The 21235-nt window shown below is 35.2% G+C and overlaps 1 long non-coding RNA gene across 1 annotated transcript; it reads right to left on the bottom strand.

The window, feature by feature from the left end:
- Positions 1 to 3923: 3923 nt before the first annotated feature.
- On the bottom strand, positions 3924 to 15445 carry LOC125961854 (uncharacterized). Its single transcript, XR_007472930.1, has 3 exons — positions 15250 to 15445; positions 7407 to 7560; positions 3924 to 4843 (listed from the first exon to the last, which is right to left on the bottom strand). It is a non-coding gene; the product is annotated as an uncharacterized LOC125961854 (long non-coding RNA).
- Between the last annotated feature and the right edge of the window lie 5790 nt (positions 15446 to 21235).

Below are 21235 nucleotides of genomic sequence, written 5' to 3'. Positions count from 1 at the left end.
AATAGGGAAATAATAGTTTTTAATAAATGTTTCTGAGAAACTGGATATACATATTGTATATATGCAAATGATGATGCTGAATCCTTACCTTACACAATATACAAAATAAACCTCTAGATGAATCAAATTATAAGAACTAAAATTATAAAAATCCTTAGAAAATATACACCTGAATCTTTCTGTTGTTGGATTACATGATGCTTTCTTTTATGCAACATCAAAACACAATCAACAAAAGAAAAATTAATAAACTCAGCTGCATCAAAAAAATTTCTTTCTAATATCTGCAAATCAATCCGTCTGATACACCACATTAACAAGTTGAAGATTAAAAGCTATATGATCATCCCAATAGATACAGAAAAAGCTTTTGATAAAGCTCAATATCCATTTATGATAAAAACTCTCTAGAAAGTGGGCATAGAGGGAACATATTTCCACATAATAAAGCCCATATATTCAAGCCCACAGCTAACATCATACTCAAAGGTGAAAATCTGAAAGCATTTCCTCTGAGATCAGGAACAAGACAAGGATGCCCACTCTCACCACTTTTATTCAACATAATATTAGAAGTCCTAGCCATAGCAATCAGACAAGAAAAAGAAACAAAATGAATCCAAATTGGAAAGGTAGAAGTATCAGTAAAACTATCACTGTTCACAGCTGTCATGATACTATACAGAGAAAACCCTAAAGATGCCACCAAAAAACTAGTAGATCTCATCGCTGAATTTGGTACAGTTGCAGGATACAAAATTAATACACAGAAATCTATTTTCCTTTTATGCACACTAACAATGAACTATCAGAAAGAGAAATTAAGGAAACAATCCCATTACAATAACATCAAAAACAATAAAATACCTAGGAATAACCTACCTAAGGAGGTAAAACACTTGTATTTGGAAACTATAAGACACTGGTGAAAGTAATTGAAGATGACACAAACAGATGCAAAGATATACTGTGTTCATGGATTGGAAGAATTAATACTGTTAAAATGTCCATACCACCCAAGGCAATCTACAGATTCAATGCAGTTCCTATCAAAATACCAGGGGTATTTTTCACAGAAATAGAAAAAATAATTTAAAATTTTGTATGGACACACAAGAGACTCCAAATGGTCCAAACAATCTTGAGAAAGAAGAATAGAACTAGAGGAATCATGCTCCCTAACTTAGACTATACTACAAAGCTACAGAAATCAAAACAGTATGGTACTGGCACCAAAACAGACACATAGAACAATGAAACAGAATTGAGACCCAGAAATAAATCCACAAACTTATGGTCAGTTAACTACAACAGAGGAGGCAAGAATATACTATGTAGAAGACAGGCAGTTCAATAACTGGTGTTAGGAAAACTGGACAGCAACATGTAAAAGAATGAAATTACGACATTCCTAACACTGTATACAATAATAACTCAAAATGGATGAAAGATCTAAATTTAAGGCTGGCAAGGGACTAGAAGGGAACATAGGCAGAACCTTCTTTGACATAATCAATTTTTTAAAAATATGTCCCTTAAAGCAAAGTAAATAAAGCAAAAATAAATGTACAAGCTTTTGCACAGCAAAGGAAGCCATGAACAAAACAAAAAGACAACCTAAGGAATGGGAGAAAATATTTGCAAATATGACTGATAAGGGATTAATATCCAAATATATAAAGCATTCACACAACTCATCAAAAAAACAGCTTGATTTAAAAATGGGCAGAAGCCCTGAATAAACAGTTTTTCAAAGAAGATAAACAGATGGCCAACAGGTACATGAAAAGATGCTCAACATCATTAGACATCAGAGGAATGCAAATCAAAACCACAATAAGATATCACCTCACGCCTGACAGAATGGCTATCATCAAAAAGACTACAAATAACAAATGTCGGCGAGGATGTGGAGAAAAAGGAACCCTCATACACTGTCGGTGGGAATGTAAGCTGGTGCAGCCACTATGGGAAACAGAATAGAGGTTTCTCAAACAACTGAGAAAAGAACTACCATATGACCCAGTAATTCCACTCCTGGGTATATATCGCCCCAAAATGACAACACTATTCAAAAGAATACATGCAATCCAGTGTTCATTGCAGTATTATTTACACTAGCCAAGATATGAAAGTAACCAAAGTGTGCATCAACAGATGAATGGATAATGAAAATGTGGTATTATGTGTATGTGTGTGTGTGTGTGTGTGTGTGTGTGTGTGTGTGTATATGTGTATATATATATATATATATATACACACATATACACACACACACACACACACACACACACATACACATACATACCATGGGCTACTACTCAGCCATAAAAAATAATAAAATTTTGCCATTTGGAACAACATAGATGGACTTGGAAGGTATTATGCTAAATGAAATAAGTCAAAGACAAAAACTGTATAATATCACTTATATGTGGGATCTAAAAAATAAAACTAGTGAATATAACAAAAAGGAAACAGACCCACAGATATAGAGAACAAACTAGTGGTTACCGGTAGGTAGTAGGAAGTGGGAAGAGCATGATGGGAGAAGGGTGTTAAGAAGTACAAACTACTATGTGTAAAATAAATAAGCTACAAGGATATATAGTACAACACAGGGAATACAGCCAATATTTTATTATAACTATAAATGGAATATAACCATTAAAATTGTGAATTACTATGTTGTACACCTGAAAGTTACAATATTGTACATCAAATATAATTCAATTAAAAATAGGGCTTCCCTGGTGGCACAGTGGTTGAGAGTCTGCCTGCCGATGCAGGGGACACGGGTTCGTGCCCCAGTCTGGGAAGATCCCACATGCCGCGGAGCAGCTGGGCCTGTGAGCCATGGCTGCTGAGCCTGCGCATCCGGAGCCTGTGCTCCACGATGGCAGAGGCCACAACAGTGAGAGGTCCGTGTACCGCAAAAAAAAAAACTAAATAAATTAAAAATAAATTTTTAAAGTGTGCTTCAAAGACACAATCAAGGATGTGAAAACATAATCCACAGAATAGAAGATGATATTTGAAAATTACATGTCTGATAAGAGGCTAGTGTTCAAACTATATAAAGATATCTTACAAATCAACAATAAAAAGACAACTAATTGAAATTGAGCAAAAAGTTTGAAGAGACATTCTTCCAAGGAAAATTTATAAATGATCAATAATCACATGAAAGAAAGCTCAACATCTTTAGTCATTGGCAAAATAAAAACTAAAATGTGGGTGTGACATCACAAACAATGGCAGATTATGAAGTTCCAGGAGTTGGTCTTAACACCAAAACAGCAATTAAGTTGTAAAAATTATAAGAATCAACTATTTTGGAGCTCCAGAGCCTGATCAGACACTTAGAGCAACCAGGGGAGTGCTTGATGAAGGGAGAGTCTGCATAACTCTGGTAAGAGAGAAGAATGTGCAAACCTGCTACCATTCACCATTTCTCAGGTTTACTCTGGCCATAAGGATGGTGGCCTACATTCTTAGAATGGCTGGTGTCAGAATGGAGAGTAAAAAGACAACCTACAGACTGGGAGAAAATATTTGCAAATGATTTGACCGACAAGAGCTTAATTCCCAAAATATACTAATATACAAACAGCTCACACAGCTCAGTATCAAAAAAAAAAAAAAAGAAAACCAATCAAAAATGGGCACAAGACCAAAATTTCTCCAAAGAAGACATACAGATGGCCAACAGGCACATGAAAAGATGCTCAACATCACTAATTATTAGAGAAATGCACCCAATCAAAAATGGGCAAAAGATCTAAATAGACATTTCTCCAAAGATGACATACAGATGGCCAAAAAGCACATGAAAAGATCATGTCAACATCACTAATTATGAGAGAAATGCAAATCAAAACTACAATGAGGTTATCACCTCACACCGGTCAGAATGGCCATCATCAAAAAGTCTGCAGACAATAAATGCTGGAAAGGGTGTGGAGAAAAGAGAACCCTCCTACACTGTTGGTGGGAATGTAAATTGGTACAACCACTATGGAGAACAGTATGGAGGTTCCTTAAGAAACTAAAAATAGAGCTACCATATGATCCAGCAATCCCACTCCTGGGCATATATCTGCAGAAAAGCATTATTCAAAAAGACACATGCACCCCAATGTTCATTGCAGCACTATTTACAATAGCCAAGACATGGAAACAACTAAATGCCCATTGACAGATAAATGGATAAAAAAGATGTAGTACATAGTTCAATGGAATATTACTCAGCCATAAAAAGGAACAAAACAATGCCATTTGCAGCAACATGAATAGACCTAGAGATTATCATACTAGGTGAAATAAGTAAGACAGAGGAAGACAAACATCATATATTACTCATATGTGGAATCTAATTTTAGAAAATGATATTAATGAACTTATTTACAAAACAGAAACAGGTTCACTGATTTCAAAAACAGACTTATGGTTACCAAAGGGGAAATGTAGTAGGGAGGAATAAATAAGGAGCTTGGGATTAAAATACACACAGTACTATATATAAAATAGATAACCAACAAGGACCTACTTTATAGAACAGGGAACTCTACTCAATATTCTGTAATAACCTATATGGGTAAAGAATCTGAAAAAGAATGAATATATGTATAACTGAATCACTTTGCTGTACACGTGCAACTAACACAACATTGTAAATCAACAATGTTTCAATTTAAAGAAAGAAAAGAATGGAGAGTAAAAACCTGTCCTCCAAAATTGGGGTTGTGTGTTTTGGTGAATTTGTCATTTTCAGTGCATCAGTGTAGGCTCGTGCTTTTGTTTTGGCCTCCTCTGCTGGCAGCAGCTTCCCCGACACTATCTCCTGTAAGATTCAAAGAAACCAACACACTTGTAATTAAATTATTTATACATTTGTTTATGGCTCCAGACATTTAAGGACATCCCTTGTAGGTAACAGCCTGACTGAAGAGATAATGGAACAGAAACATCAGTGATCCATCACAACAATATATACAGACTAGGCAAAATTAGTTTGGAAAGCCACTATACAAATGGGTGACTGCATCCCTCAACAAGTGAAAAAAAAGCAGTCCCTGATGAGGGGGTGAATCTGATTTCCAGAGTTACCACATTAATGATACTCAAAACATCCAGTTATTTAAAAATCACAAAGTATACAAAGAAATAGGAAAATATAAATCACTCACAGGAAAAGACACAAACCACCCCTTAGGAAGCTCTGACATTGACATTACTAGTCAAAGAACCTATATCAACTATCTTAAATATGCTCAGTGTGCTAGGAAAGAAAAATGGGAAAAGAAAGAAACTTAGGGAACAGATGTATGTACAGATAGAGAACGTTAACAAAGAGAAATTGTAAAAAGAGCTAAATAGAATTTCTGGGCCTTAAAGTATAGAATTCTGGAACTGAAAGTAAAATAATTAAAATTAAAAGTTCACTAGAGGGATTCAACAGATTTGAGCAGGCAGAATAAAGAATCAGGAAAATTGAAGATAATAAGACACTCCAAAGAGCAGGCAAAGAAATTAAGAAAAAATGAACAGAACCACAGAACCTGTTGGGTACCACACAGTGCACCAATATATGGATCACTGGAGTTCCAGAAGGAGAAGAGAAAAAGTGGCAGAAAAAAATTTGACAAAATAGTGGAAGGAGACATTCCAACTTGGATGAAATCTATGAATACACACATCCAAGAAGCTCAATGAACTCCATACATGAAAAACTCAAAGAGTCTGATACATAGACATGTTATAGCCAAATCACCACAAGACAAAAACAAGGAGAATTTTTAAAGCAGCAAGAGAAAAGTGAATCATACATCCAGGGGCCATCAGTATGATTAAGAGTTGATTTATCACCAGGAATCATGGAGACCAGAAGAAATGGGATGACATAAAGTGTTTTAGGTTTAAAACAAAAACAAACAAAAGACAAACAAGTACTCTGTATCTGGAAAACCATCCTTCAAGAATGAGAGAAAAATTAAAACATTCTCAGATAATCAAAAGCTAAGAAATTTTATTATTAGTAGACCTCTCATATATTAAATGCTAGAGGCAGCCATTCACACAGAAATGGAATGACACTAGCCAGTAATCTGAAGTCATATTAAGAAATAAAGGACTTTAATAAAGGTTACTGTACAGTAAGTCCCCTACATACGAACCTTCAAGTCGTGAACTTTCAAAGATGCGAATGTGCATTCAGATGTCCAATCACGTAAGTTAGTTCACATGTCTGGAGTACATTGTCACATGCGTGCATCCTCTACAAGTGGTTGTGCTTTTGCGTACTTTACTTCTGTGTGAAAAGTATTATAAACCTATCATGGTTCAGTACTATATAGTTGATTGTGTTAGTTGAGTACCTAGGCTAACTTTTTTGGACTTAACGAACAAATTGGACTTACGAACGTGCTCTCAGAATGGAACTCATGTAGCAGACTTACTGTATATGTAAATATGAATGTTAGTATTATTTTACATTTAGTTTATAACTCCTCTTTATTTCCTATATGACTGAAAGGCAAATACATAAAATAATAATTATAAATCTAGATTAATATTCACACATATATAGCATTAATCTGTGAGAATAACAATATAAAGGAGGTAAGAAGGAGATGTATAGGAACAAAATGTTTGTATACTATTGAAATTTAGTTGGTAGAATTCAAACTGTGTTGTTAACACACACACACATAAAAGGAAAGTAGAGGGGGATCAAAATTTTACACAACAAAAAATTAACTATTACAAAAAGACAGTGATGGAGACACTGAGAAACAAAAAAATATACAACATACAATAATCAAATAGCTAAGGCGGAAAGAAGTCCTTAACAGTAATTACTTTAAAAGTAAATGTAATAATTTTTTCAATTAAAAGGAAGAGATTTAGGAATGGATTAAAAAATAAGATCCCTCTATATACTGTCTATAAGAAACTCTGTTTTAGATATGAAAACAGACAGAGGTTGTAAGACTAGCAACCTATTATGAATTTGTCAAGTTAACCTTTATCAAGGGGAGGAGAAGGTGCCAGATGGTACGTCACCATTCAACAAAAGACCACAAGAGGAACTGAAATAGAGAAGTTTATTACTCACAAGTCCTGGAGGGAGTATCTGGTATAATCTGAGGGACCTGAAGGGGAGATCAAGACAGAGTACAGAAAGAGAGAGGCAGGACCTGGAGCACATGCGTTTATTAGAGTCCATGGATAGAGTGCTTTGGGGTTCCTGGGCTAGGGCTGGATTGGTTAATTCAAACTAAAAGGGCAGGGTTTTCGTAAGTTATATGGAGGTCTTACCTAGGGGGACATAAACAAATCGCAGTGGAAGGCAGAAGAGACTGTTTAATCACAAGAGCTGCTGGGAAATCATATAAGGAACTTACATTTGCTTGTGACTCTGCAGGCTGCTGTTTAGGGCATGTGCTTGAATGAGGGGGCTAGTGTCAGTTTAAAGTCACTGCAGGTTTCTTGGCCAAACAAAATGGACACCAAAGCAGTAATACCATGGAGTAGTTTAACTCAACTCTTGACACAATCCTATTAAAAAAGGGACAAAGCCCTTGGGTTAAACATTATCCAAAGAAGATATACAAATGGCCAATAAGCACATAAAAGATATTCAACACCATTAGTTATTAGGGAAATGCAAATGTAAACCACAATGAGATAGCACTTCAGACCTACTAGGATAGCTATAATTTTTTTTAATTCAAATTAAAAAGTTTTGGCAAGGATGTGGAAACATTGGAACCCTCATTTATTGCTTGTGGGAATATAAAATGTTACAGCTGTTTAGAAAATCGATTTGAAAATTCCTCAAAATGTTTATCATAAAGTTACTTAATGGTCCAGCAATTCCCAGAAAGTCCACCAAAAAACACTGAACACATAGGTCCACGCGAAAACTTGTGTACAAATTTTTACAGCAGTCCTTTTCGTAATAGCCAAAAGGTAGAAACAATCCAAATATCTGTCAATTGATGAATCTATAAATAAAATATGGTATATCCATATAATAATGTTATTCAGTCATAAAAATATAGGGATTATTGATAGATGCTACAGCAACAATGAATCTTGAAAATATCATGTTAAGTGAAAGAAGCTAGACATGAAAGGCCAGACATTGCAGGATTCTGTTTATAAAAAATGTCCAGAATAGGCAAGTCTATAGGGATAGAAAGTAAATTATCAGTTGCCAGGCAGAAGAGGGGTATATGGAATAGGTGCTAATGGGTACCTCATTCCTTCTGGGGTGTTAGAAATGGAGAATTAGATAGTGGTGATGGTTACACAACTTTGTGAAGGTACTAAAAACCATTAAATTTTACACTTTAAAAAGGTAAAGTTTATGCTATGGGAATTACATCTCACCTTATATATATGTAAATAAAGTATGTATGAAACAATCTGTATATATTTTCATATATATACACATATATATGAAACAAAACTAAAACTGACAATTGATATGTTTTACCCCTCCATAAAGTTGAGAGAGAGGTTGCATATCCAGAATGGCCACTAATGCTTAATCCTACATCATGAAGATGGTCCTAACCATGAGAATCTTTGTGTTCTGTATTCTGTGTTAACTAAATAGGTATGAGAATGATTGCCATTCTGAGATGTCAGGATGTGAGGTATGATTGGCTTTATATCCTTACAAAGCTGATGTACATGCTTTGGAGCTGGTGATGTTCTTAAGTGAGGGAAGGTATAAAAGATCAATTTCCTTGTTCAAAAATGCACAAGTACCCATTAATCATCTTTCTCTGAGATTAAAATGGATTAGAGGAGAATATTTTTCTTTTAATCCTAAAAACAAATATTCCCCGAGTCCACTAGAGGAAAATTAATTTTACTGCATCTCCTTAAACATTTTCTTAAAAATTTTTTTAAGTATTGCACCTACACAAATACAATGTTTTGATTTCATTCCAGAGATACAATTTATAAAGTTTATAACCTAATAAATATATAAGCATGCATTTAACAAGTTGATTTTAGAGAGACATAGTGTCAATAACCATGTCCTTATGTGATTTCTAAAAAAATAATTCAGTCTGAATTTCTTTACACTGCTTAGATTTCCCATGCTAGAAAATCTGTTTTAAAAATAGCACTTAGTGTTCTAATTCTCCTAATTTAGTGTCTGGCAGCTGCCCACTTGCAACTATGTAAATACCAAATTATTCCATCTGATTATCAATTGCTTCATTAGTTTTCTGCAGGTTAATTGCATTTTAGATCATACTTTCAAGTTTCATATTATATCAGCAATTTTCTAGCTCATATTTAATACAAGCAATTTAATCAAAATGTTGCAAGTGTAATCAGAGTACAGTGATGGACATTTTTTCTTTATTAAATATCTTGCACCCCCCCACAGCTTATACAACATAAAGTGTTCATTAGTTCCTAAACAGTACCTCTGTGTTTTCACATTAATGCAGCTAATATTTGGATGTGATGGCAGGGGAAATAAAACAAGACCTCATAATTGCCATCACATTTCTAGACTCTTCACAATTCACATCTTATTCTGAATATTTATTTATTTCTATAACAGCACCCTTTCTCTCAATAGGAAAGCTGCACTAACCTCTGAACTGATTTCCTGCTTCCATGTTTGTCTTGCAACTCTCCCTACTCCACCCCAGAACTCTTCTCCATTTAGGGTTCTGACTATCAAGTTAAAGATGTAAATGGGATCATGTCATTCCACTACTCAAAATCTTCTAGTCACTACCTATTTTCGAATAAAATCAAAATCTTTCGATGGCCTACAAGCATGGATGTTATCTGCACCTCCTCATGATTCTGATTTTATTACCTTCCCGCTATTTTAGATATACAGTAACCTTTATTTTTTGGACATTAGGCCAAATTTGACAATAAGCCCATTCCCACCTACACCAGTTCTGCTTCCTCTGCCTGGAATTATCTTCTGATATCTACTTAGAGTACTACATCACATCATTTTACTCCATGATATGCTCAAGTAGCTCATTAACAGTGAGGCCACTCCATTCCTAAGCAATTTTACATCTCATAGCTTATGTTCTTTTCCCTGTGTCGATCTTATTTTCAGCAAGCTTCTTCCCTTAGCCCTAGGGTAGCTACAGCAATGTCAAGCGTAATGTCACTTTAACCTCCTATCTAGTAGGAAGAATAAGTAGGTGTCCTGAGTCTGTCTTTCTCTTACACTAATGATAACAGGATGAACTGTGGTCAAGGGGATAGGATTAGAAAAAAAAAATTGCCTGCTTGTGAAATTGAGAACAGGTTAAGTCCATCCAAACTGAGTGAGCTAAAAATGAGGAATAGACAGTTTCCCACAGAGATGAATATATTCTTTTATCAGTATGTGAGTAGATTGAAGACAGGAAGAAACAAACACTTTGGTAAATCGGTAGTGTGCAAATATCCTACTAAAACTAAAAATGTATATGTTTAAATAAAGATAATATTTCAGAATTCCAAACTTTTATAAGCTTATTGGAGAAATATTGGAAGATCAAGGAAATCAGTGTCTTGTTTAACTCAAAAACCTAGAGAAAATTTTTATTAGAATTTTGATACATATGGACAATATAGATACTCTAAAGTGCTTATTTGCCATTTGTGTAAATTTTGGTTTGTCCGTTTTAATTAATGTTTGCTACAGTTTTACTCTTAAAAAGTATAATCTCAAATAATATCTTATATTTTGGCACTAAATTTGAAAACATAAAGAAAACTTTCTTTGCTTTCGTTCATAACAGAAATAATGCTATCTTGTTCACACTCCTTTTTACCACTGTTTTCAGCCTTTTTTCTCAAGAATTACGTTTTCTCATTGTATTCTTGTACATCCAGTCATGAATTTCTGTCTGCCTTAATTTTATTTGTCTTTCTACAAGAGATCTAAAGAACCAAGCCCATCAAAATAGAAGAGTATCAATAAACTATCACCAGCCTTTACAGGAAAAAGTTAGTGTATTTGCCTATTCCGTGTCCTTTTTCGTAGCATATCTGAGAAATGATTATATTAAAAACAGGCCCAGAGTTAGGCAGTAATATTGAAAATGACAGTAGGAAAAGGAAGTAAGTTTGTCATGGAGAAAACACTAGCATGGACTAGTCTTCTGTTCATAACAGGCCTGGCTGGAATGTGGTCGGTGTTCATTTCTATTATGTTTATTTTCTAATTTCCTGAATAGCTATCAGCTTGAACATTCTTTTAAAGATAGAATTATTATTGGAGGAATATGAAAGTTGTTTACTTTCTTTACCTTTTATGATTTTTAGAAAAATCATTTATTTATATAGGTGTGTGTATATATATATATATATATATATATATATATATTTGGCCGTGTTGGGTCTTCGTTGCTGCGCACAGGCTTTCTCTAGTTGCAGTGAGTGGGGGCTACTCTTCGTTGCGGTGCGCGGGCTTCTCATTGTGGTGGCTTCTCTTGTTGAGGAGCACGGGATCTAGGTGCATGGGCTTAGTTGCTCCGCAGCAAGTGGGATCTTCCTGGACCAGGGCTCGAACCCATATCCCCTGCATTGGCAGGCAGATTCTTAATCACTGCGCCACAAGGGAAGTCCCTACTTTTCTTATTTCACCTGTTTTTTCCTTAGGAAATGTATAAAGGCAAAGATAGGAAAAGTATAAATTATTTTTAAAGATATCTCATACATTTATTAAGTGATCTGCACCCTTCAAGTACAGAGATGTGTCATATTATTGCTTTAAGTAAACACTCAATGTACATTTAAAAAACTTGGTTTAGTTTAGTTTTCTTCAACTAAAAAATTACGGATTCATAGTTTTCATATTTGGTAGATGAATATTATACTATTAAGAGCCAAGTAATCTTGAAATACCTGAGTAAATTTATTAAGTGAACAAAACTGGGCCTTTTAATCATTTGCAGTTAGGGAAGAAGAGGAGATCATAGCTAACTAAAAGAAAGATTATTTCCCAATCATCTCTTTCTCAGTCCAATATATTCTTGTATAACAAAAGATGCTGCAGTGGTGGTGGATTACGTGTCCCAGCAATGTCCCACACAAGTGTTGTCAGGTTAAAGGAAATTTTACTGACCTCCTGTCAAGATGCAGGAATAGCAAAATACACGCACAAGGAAGGCTAATCCAGAGAGTAACCTGCAAGTTCTCTCTTCTTGGCTTCTCAAATGCACAAATAGGTGATGAGCTCCCTGCCATCTTGCTTACCTTTCTTTGAATTGACCTTTATTCACAATTACTTTAATATTCCATTCCGAGTTTGTCTTTGACCCCCCTCCAGAAGGAAGCATGAATGTGCACTTCCAGTTCCAAGGTATATGTAAAACTATCACAAAATCCATAATTTTATGCTCATTACTTTCCTGTTTCAGTTATACAGACCCTAAATTCTCTAATCTCATATGCTTGTAAAATGAATTAAGAAAAAGAAGTAACTCACGTTTATTAAATTGGGAAATACTAGTAAACACAAGGGACCCTCACTCTTACCTGTGATTGTAAGATTTCTTTGCTATAATGTAGCCCAAAGCAATAGAGGGAAAAAAGGGGAAAAAAAACCCTGAGTCAATAAGTGTTTTGCTTTTGAAAAAAAGAGATAAACATTATGTACTTCCATGCAGCTGTCAAACAACAGAGAAAACTGACTTAATTAGGATAAACTCAAGGTCAGTTTACAGGGCTAGGCATTGATGACTAAAATGTCACCTATTGACCTCCTCAAATAATTAGATTCTCCATTTAAATAGTCACTGAGAATGCATTTTAAAAGGCAAAATAACTGCCATTAAACCATTCTGTTTTATTTGAGGTCTCAGACACTGTTTTGTCACCTCCATAGTGTGCTGTTAGTAATTTAAATAATTAAGCTTTGGAAGATTGGTATGTTAATTTAAACTTCTCTGACAATTGTTCTTCCTGTTTTTTTGCCATGTGTCATTGCCAGTAATTTCATAAACTGTGGAAGCCGTGAGGAAAGAGTTTATAATTTGCAATGAATTTCTCTTTCTGTTGAAAATGAGAACGATTATAAAATTTTATTTAGCCATTTATCCAAGATGGTAATACACTACACCCAGGATTATAGGCCTGTAAGTTTGAAATCTTTCAGTGATTTAATGCTACTGTCCTCTTCCAGCTCCATGGTAACCTGATTATACTGTCTTGAAGTAGTAAACATACTGCCTGATATCTAAATACATGCAGAACTTTTGCCAAAGTCACAGCATTTACTTATGAATTTCAGTGGTGTCGGTCAGGGGAGTGTCAGTGAAAGCCAAGGCTTTAACTTGAGTCTTGATACTGATCACCAAAAGAACTTGGCTGGAGACAATGTCTTTAAGCCACAGATTTTGCAGGTGAATTAGCAAATTAAAGGTGACAATATGAATTTTTTAAAAGTCTGAATAAATGCAAGTGTAGGCAGTAACCCAACCTAGGAATCAGAAGACCCAGAACTAGGCCATGTTCTATACTTTGAAACTTTGGGGAGAAATACATTTACCTTCCAGAATTTATTTACAGAGATTTTGATTTAATATGAAATGAGAAAGTATAGGACCTACTATAAAATGCAAATATAGTTAGGTACTTTTTTTTTTTTTTTTTTTGCAGTACGTGGGCCTCTCACTGTTGTGGCCTCTCCCGTTGTGGAGCACAGGCTCCGGACGCGCAGGCTCAGCGGCCATGGCTCACGGGCCCAGCCGCTCCGCGGCAATGTGGGATCTTCCCAGACCAGGGCACGAACCCGTGTGCCCTGCATCGGCAGGCGGACTCTCAACCACTGCGCCACCAGGGAAGCCCAGTTAGGTACTATTAACAGATGGGAAAAGAGGCTTAAAGAAATACAGTATTCAGTACAAGTTAGTAATTGGGAGGATAAGGATTTAATACCAGGCCATTGGATGTCATACATAAGCCACAAGCTTAACTTTTTACACAACATTATATTTGCTCCAAACTGATAATTTAGGGGTCAAGTAGTGGAGGTAAAGAAAACTCAAAATGAATAAGTCATCTCAAATATTCCACTTTCTTCCTTTCCCAGAAGTGACCTAACTCTCTTTATCTCTTACTGGCCAGGGCCATTCACTCTGGTGCCTACTAGAGAGGTCATGGGATCACCCCCTGCTCCATCCACAATAGTCAAAGCCATCTTAGCTATCTTTATTTACACAAGGAAAAAAGAAGGTAACAGTGAATCTATGAAAAAAAAAATCTTTGAAAACATGGGAAAAGAGGGTAAGCCCAAGCTAAGTGTTTTGTAATCATTTTAATTCTAAAGTTGGCTGATGAATTAAAATATTATGAATTATTTGACATGCTTACAGTGAAGAGACCTCTCCCCTTGAATATGGGCAAACTGTGTGACTGCTTTCACCCATTGTATATGGAGGAAATGATGTAGTTCCATCTTCTGGGCCCAGACTGCTTTCACTTTCTGTCTCTTATGACACACATCTTTAGAACCCAACTATCATGCAGTGGGAAGCCCAAGATACACTAGGAGCCATGCAGGACAGTGCATTCTGCAACTCTAGCTGAGCTCACAACCAACAACCAGGAGTGGTTCTCAGCAATGTGAGTGAGACATCTTGGATATCCTGCCATGTTGGACTTAAAATGGCTCTGTTCCCAACTACTCTCCAACTGCATTCACAATGAAAGGCATCAAGCAAGAACTGCCCAGCTGATCCTAGTCAACTCAGAGAAACATGATAGAAAATAATACATTTTTTTGCTTTAAGCCATTACATTTTGTGCTGTCTCAAATAGCAAGAGACAACTGGAGCAGGTTATCATACACCCAGTTATCTATCCAACACAGCAAGTGTAATGCTTTATACCAGCTAAAATATACCTGCACCTGGCATGGCCCAACTCTGGCATCTGTTTAAAACTTGTTACCCAGGATCCTGTCATAACTTGACCCTTAATCAGTATCTTGATGTGCCTCAACTATTTTGGATTTCTCTATGAAGAACTTCTGCAGGCAGTTCAAAATTAAGTAAATTTTACCTTCCTTCACCATGTCCATTTCTTCCTATATTACTTTCTCAGGTTAATGGAAATAGATCTTTAGAGGATATGTGACTCTGAAATTCTGTTACTTTTTGCTTGAAACGTTTTTGGAATCTAACCTCTTTCTATTACCATATATTGATTAAAGTGTTTCATATCCAGAGTTTCTCTGTCCAATTTTCCACTTACCAATTTATCTTCTACATAGTTCCTTGGACTATTTTTCCGGAAGCAAAACGTAATAACGCCATTACTACACTTAGTTGATTCATTGTAGAAAACATTTTTTTCCCTCAGTCTGCAAGATGCCGGGTAGAAGTTGCACTGGACAGATCTCTGAAGGTTCAGACTTCGGGACTAACTAAGATTCAGAGAGCCAATACATGTCTTTGCAGGAATAAAGCCACATTAAAAAAATAGTAAGAAGAAATCCTTAGGTAATATTAACAATGACAGATACTGTTCTAAACATCCTACATATTTTTACTCATTTAATCATCACAATATTTTTATTAGGTAGGTACTATTATTATTCCACAGAGGTTAAATAATTTGGACCTACTGCACACCTATATCCCTTTAGAATATGAATGCTTGATAAGCATTTGAAATCTCTAACAGTTTTCATAGATGTCATGAGATTTATGAAATACATGGAAAAAAGCAAAGCATATAGATTAGGAAATCTAGGTCTGCTTCAAAAAATCATAGTATATAGATATCAAGTTGCTCCATCAAAGCATAAGAGTATACTGGACAGGACTTCAAAGTCATCTCCAGAGCTAGGAAAATTTTTGAAAGCATACATTTTCATAAAAGGAGGAATTTTATGGGAGCAGCTTCTGTAAAAATGAAATAAATGGTATAGAAGGTGTGTCCTAGAATATAAACTCATGATACTGGTCAATTTTTATTAGCACTTCTCACCTTTTCCCCCTAAATGTGCATAGGTAAAAAGATACATATTAGAACCCAGAGTAAAGGATGTGGGTCACAGTATCTCTTTATTCTGTCCCTCCTAATGTATGTTACATATATTACACATGTATAGCAGAAGTCATAGAAATTTTATTTTTTTTCTGAGATTTTGGACTCAACTCTGAAATTTGAGGACAATAGGAACTCTTGAAAAAGAGTAACCCAGAAGCTGACAGTGTCACTCACCCTCAAGCCTTGCTGAGAAATACACTAACTCCTTAACATCACTTTCTTCACCCCATCCTATCTATATAATCAGAAGAGACTGGATAATCTATATAATCAGAAGACTGGCATTCACTGATAAAGGGAAATCATTGGAGTGGTGAGTCCTTTGACTTTTCCTATGACTCTGTTGAATATGAATAATGAAAATAAGATTTTTCTTATACTTGAAATTTAAAATATAAGAAGGGTGACTTGATATAAAATGGCTGAAAAAATGATGAAGTGACATATAAAGACACTTCTATTTTAACAGAGTCCATATTTTTTAATATATTAGTATCAAATAGTATAGAGCAGTTTAGGAATAACAATTAATAGCACATGTGACAACCCAGTTCTCCACATATTTCTCAAGGTATATTTTCTTTTTAAATTTCTACTTTAGTTTGTTTGAGAATTAGCTCCATACCTTTATATGGTATAATACCACTACTTTTTTATTTTATAAGAGAGTATTGATCCCTACTATGGAAGATAGAAATTCTAACTCACTTGGCATCTCTCCATTGCTGACCTCAAATATGTTTGAAAGTTATAATATTAATTTCCATTCTTGTATTTAATGGAAATATCTTAAAATTAATGTTCTTTTCTGTCTAAGTTACCTTTGCACAGAGTTAATTATTTAGTTCTAAAAAAAAATCAGCCTGACCCAGAATCAAATTACTTTCCATTGCCTACAAGCTATAGCTTTCAACAGTTTTAGCTGATCCTTTTGGCATTTTTCCCCCTATCTCTAAATTGCATGCTTATCTTGCTACTCTTTTTTGTATGTTTTAATCACTAATTACATTAATCTGTGAGATACATGAGTTTATTCTACCTTTTCCATTTCTCTGACTTTTCATCTTCCAAGCCTCTCAAAGCTGATATATTGTAAATTTTGTTAGATCACTATTCAGTCATTATAATGTTATTACCACATGAAAATGTCCAGCAATGCTTCATTCTTTCATTTAACAATATTCAGTAAGTGCCTATTATGTGCTAGACAATCTTCTAAGCATTTAAGATACATTGGTGAGTAAAAATATATTAAAATGCTTACCTTATGGAGTTTACATTAAAGAGAATATAAACAATAAACACAATAAGTAAATTTAAGAGAGTAGTGGAAGGTGATAAATACTATGGCCAAAGTAAAAAGTGGAGCAGAAAAAAGGATATCTGGAATTGCCTGTAGGAAATGTAGGATACAATGTAAATAGGGAGCCAGGCAGTGAAAGTGACACTTGAGCAAAGAAGTGAATGAAATAAAAGGATCAGCCATGCAAATACATTGGTCAAATCATTCCAGGCAGAAAAAATGGTGAGCGTTAAGGCTCCTTTGGCTGGAACACATCTAGATTAAATCCAGGGATTTAGCTAACAGGTTAGTAGTGGATGTGGTGTGGGAGAAAATAAATGGCTAGATCATGAAAGGCCTTGTGAACTATTGTCCAAACTTTGGTTTTATCTATGAGGGGAATGAGAAACCGTTGCAATACTGTGAGCAGGTAAATGCTCATACTTAAAAAAAAAAAAAATCAACCTGGCTGCTCTGTTGAAAATGGAACGCTGGGCAGCAGCTGAAGGAGTGGAAAGAACAGTGATAAGCTCACAGCAAATAAAAAATGATGGTAGAACAGACTCAGAGATAGCAGCTGAGATGGTGAGAGGTGCTCGGATCTAGATGCATTTTAAATGTGAGCAAACAGGATTTTCTAAGTGATTGGACATTAAAAAAAAAAAAGAGGATTCAAGCATGACATCACAGTTTTTGTGATGAACACTTGGAAAGATGGAGTTGCCATAAAATAAGAGGCATGGCTTCAGGAGGAGCAGACTGAGGTGAAAAAGAAAATTAGCAATTCATCTTTACACATGTTGAGTTGAGATGCTGGACAGATAAACTTGCAAGCTGAAGCTGAGACAAAGGCCAGTATTACCAGTGGAATCATGGAACTTAGAATATAGATGAAATGCATGAGACTGGAAGAGAACACCAAGGAAATGAAAATAGAAAGAAAAGTTCTGAGTATTAAGCCCTGGGACACTTCAACATTAAAAACAAAATGGAGAAAGAAGGAAGAATCAGCATAGATGACAAACCTACAGCTAACATCATACTCAATGGTGAAAAGCTGAAAGCATTTCCTCTAAGATCAGGAACAAGACAAGGATGTCCACTCTCACCACTTTTATTCAACATAGTTTTGGAAGTCCTAGCCACAGTAATCAGAGAAGAAAAACAAATAAAAGGAGTTCAAATTGGAAAAAAACAAGTAAAACTGTCACTGTTTTCAGATGACATGATACTATACATAGAAAATCCTAAAGATGCTACCAGAAAACTGCTAGAGCTCATCAGTGAATTCAGTAAAGTTGCAGGATACAAAATTAGCACACAGAAATCTGTTGCACTTCTATACACTAACAACAAAAGATGAGAAAGAGAAATTAAAGAAACAATCCCATTTACCATCGCATCAAAAGGAATAAAATACCTAGGAATAAACCTACCTAAGGAGACAAAAGACCTGTACTCCAAAAACTATAAGACGCTGATGAAAGAAATCAAAGATGAAACAAACAGATGGAAAGATATACCATGTTCTTGGATTGGAAAAATCAAGTGTCAAAATGACTATCCTACCCAAAGCAATCTACAGATTCAGTGCAATCCCTATAAATTACCAATGGCATTTTTCACAGAACTAGAACAAAGAATATTAAAAATCTGTATGAAGACACAAAAGACCCTGAGTAGCCAAAGCAATCTTGAGAAAGAAAAACAGAGCTTGAGGAATCAGGCTCCCTGACTTCAGACAATACTAAAAAGTTACAGTCATCAAAACAGTATGGTACTGGCACAAAAAGAGAAATATAGATCAATGGAACAGGATAGAAAGTCCAGAAATAAACCCATGCACCTATGGTCTGTTAATCTATGACAGAGGAGGCAAGACTATACAATGGAGGAAAGACAGTCTCTTTAATAAATAGTGCTGGGAAAACTGGACAGCTACATGTAAAAAAATGAAATTAGAACATCCTTTAACACCATACACAAAAGTAAACTCGAAATGGATTAAAGATCCAAATGTAAGACCAGATACTATAAAACTCTTAGAGAGAAACATAGGCAGAACGCTCCTTGACACAAGTTGCAGCAGTATCTTTTTCTGTCTCCTACAGTAATAGAAATAAAAACAAAACAAAAAAACTGGGGCCTAATTAGACTCAAATCTTTTGCACATCAAAGGAAACCATAAACAAAATGAAAAGACAACCCACAGAATGGGAGAAAATATTTGTAAATGATGTGACCGACAAGGGATTAATCTCCAAAATATACAAGCAGCTCATGCTGCTCAATATCAAAAAAACAAACAACCAAGGCAAAAAATGGGCAGAAGACCTAAATAGACATTTCTGCAAAGAAGACATACAGATGGCCAAGAGGCACATGAAAAGATGCTCAACGTCGCTAAATATTAAAGAAACGCAAATCAAAACTGCAAGATATCACCACACACCAGTCAGAATGGCCATCATCAAAAAGTCTATAAACAATAAATGCTGGAGAGTGTGTGGAGAAAAGGGAACCCTCCTACACTGTTGGTGGTAATGTAAATTGGTATAGCCACTATGGAGAACAGTATGTAGCTTCCTTAAGAAACTAAAAATAGAGCTACCATGTGATCCAGCAATCCCACTCCTGGGCATATATCCAGAGAATAACATGGTTCGAAAGGATACATGCACCTCAATGTTTATTGCAGAGCTGATTACAATAGCCAAGACATGGAGGCACCCTAAATGTTCATCAACAGAGGAATGGAAAAAGAAGATGTGGTACATTTATACAATGGAATATTACTCAGCAATTAAAAACAATGTAATAATGCCATTTGCAGCAACATGGATGGACCTGGAGATTATCCTACTCCAGGTAAAGTAAATGAAGTAAATCAGACAGAGAAAGGCAAATATCACATGATATAGCTTATATGGGGAATCAAAAAAAAAAAGGATACAAATGAACTTATTTACAAGGCAGAAACAGACTCACAGACTTGGAGAACGAACTTATGGTTAGCAGGGGAGAAGGGTGAGGGGTACAAAGATTGGGAGTTTGGGATTAACAAGTACATACTACTGTAGTTAAAATAGATAACCAACAAGGATCTGTATAGCACAGGGAACTCTGGTCAATATTTTGTAATAACCTAAATGGGAAAATAATTTGAAAATTAATAGATACAAGTATATGTATGACTGAATCATTTTGCTGTACACCTGAAACTAATACAACATTGTTAATCAACTATGCACCAATATAAAATTAAAGAAAAGAAAAGAAAAAGAAAAAGAGACTAAGAATGAGTTTCCAGAGAATAAGAAAAACTGAAGGAGTGTGAGCTGTCTTGGAAGCAGAAGAGGGACATGTATGGATGAAGAGAGTGATAAACTATCAAATTATGTTCCTAGTTTTCTGAAATGTTATGTTGATACGCTTTGCCGTAGGTCTTCATTGATTCATTTGTTGGCACTCTAGGCCTGTCAATCTTCCTTTCTTTGGCTCTGCGAACTCCTCTCAATGTTCTCTCTTCTAAAACTTCTTTTATTTCTGTGTATACTTTGCAGATGGATTGTTTGATGGTTTTGTTACTTTCTAATAATTTCCATTTCATGTTTTCTATTTTATTAGAGATTTCTTGTTCTTTTATTTAATGTCTCAAATTATTTTTTGTCCTCTGAATATTGCTTTTAATGGCATCCACTTGACTAATGCTGTAACTTTTTTTTAATGCCCAGAAGCTGGCCGTTTTATCTTCCTGAACAGTTTCTGATCTTTACCAACTGTTTTTATTATATCCTTTTTTGTTTATTGCAGTCTCAATCTATTACAATAGAGGCTTTTTGGTTTCATTGTTTTTTAAAGCAAAGTTCTAGTGATCCCTGGTTGTTTTCTTATCTTTAAAAG

The sequence above is a fragment of the Orcinus orca genome, chromosome 17 (genome assembly GCF_937001465.1).
Source record: "Orcinus orca chromosome 17, mOrcOrc1.1, whole genome shotgun sequence".
Lineage (NCBI taxonomy): Eukaryota > Metazoa > Chordata > Mammalia > Artiodactyla > Delphinidae > Orcinus > Orcinus orca.
The sequence above is the reverse complement of the archived record's forward strand: the minus strand, read 5'-3'. Positions and strand labels throughout refer to the sequence as shown.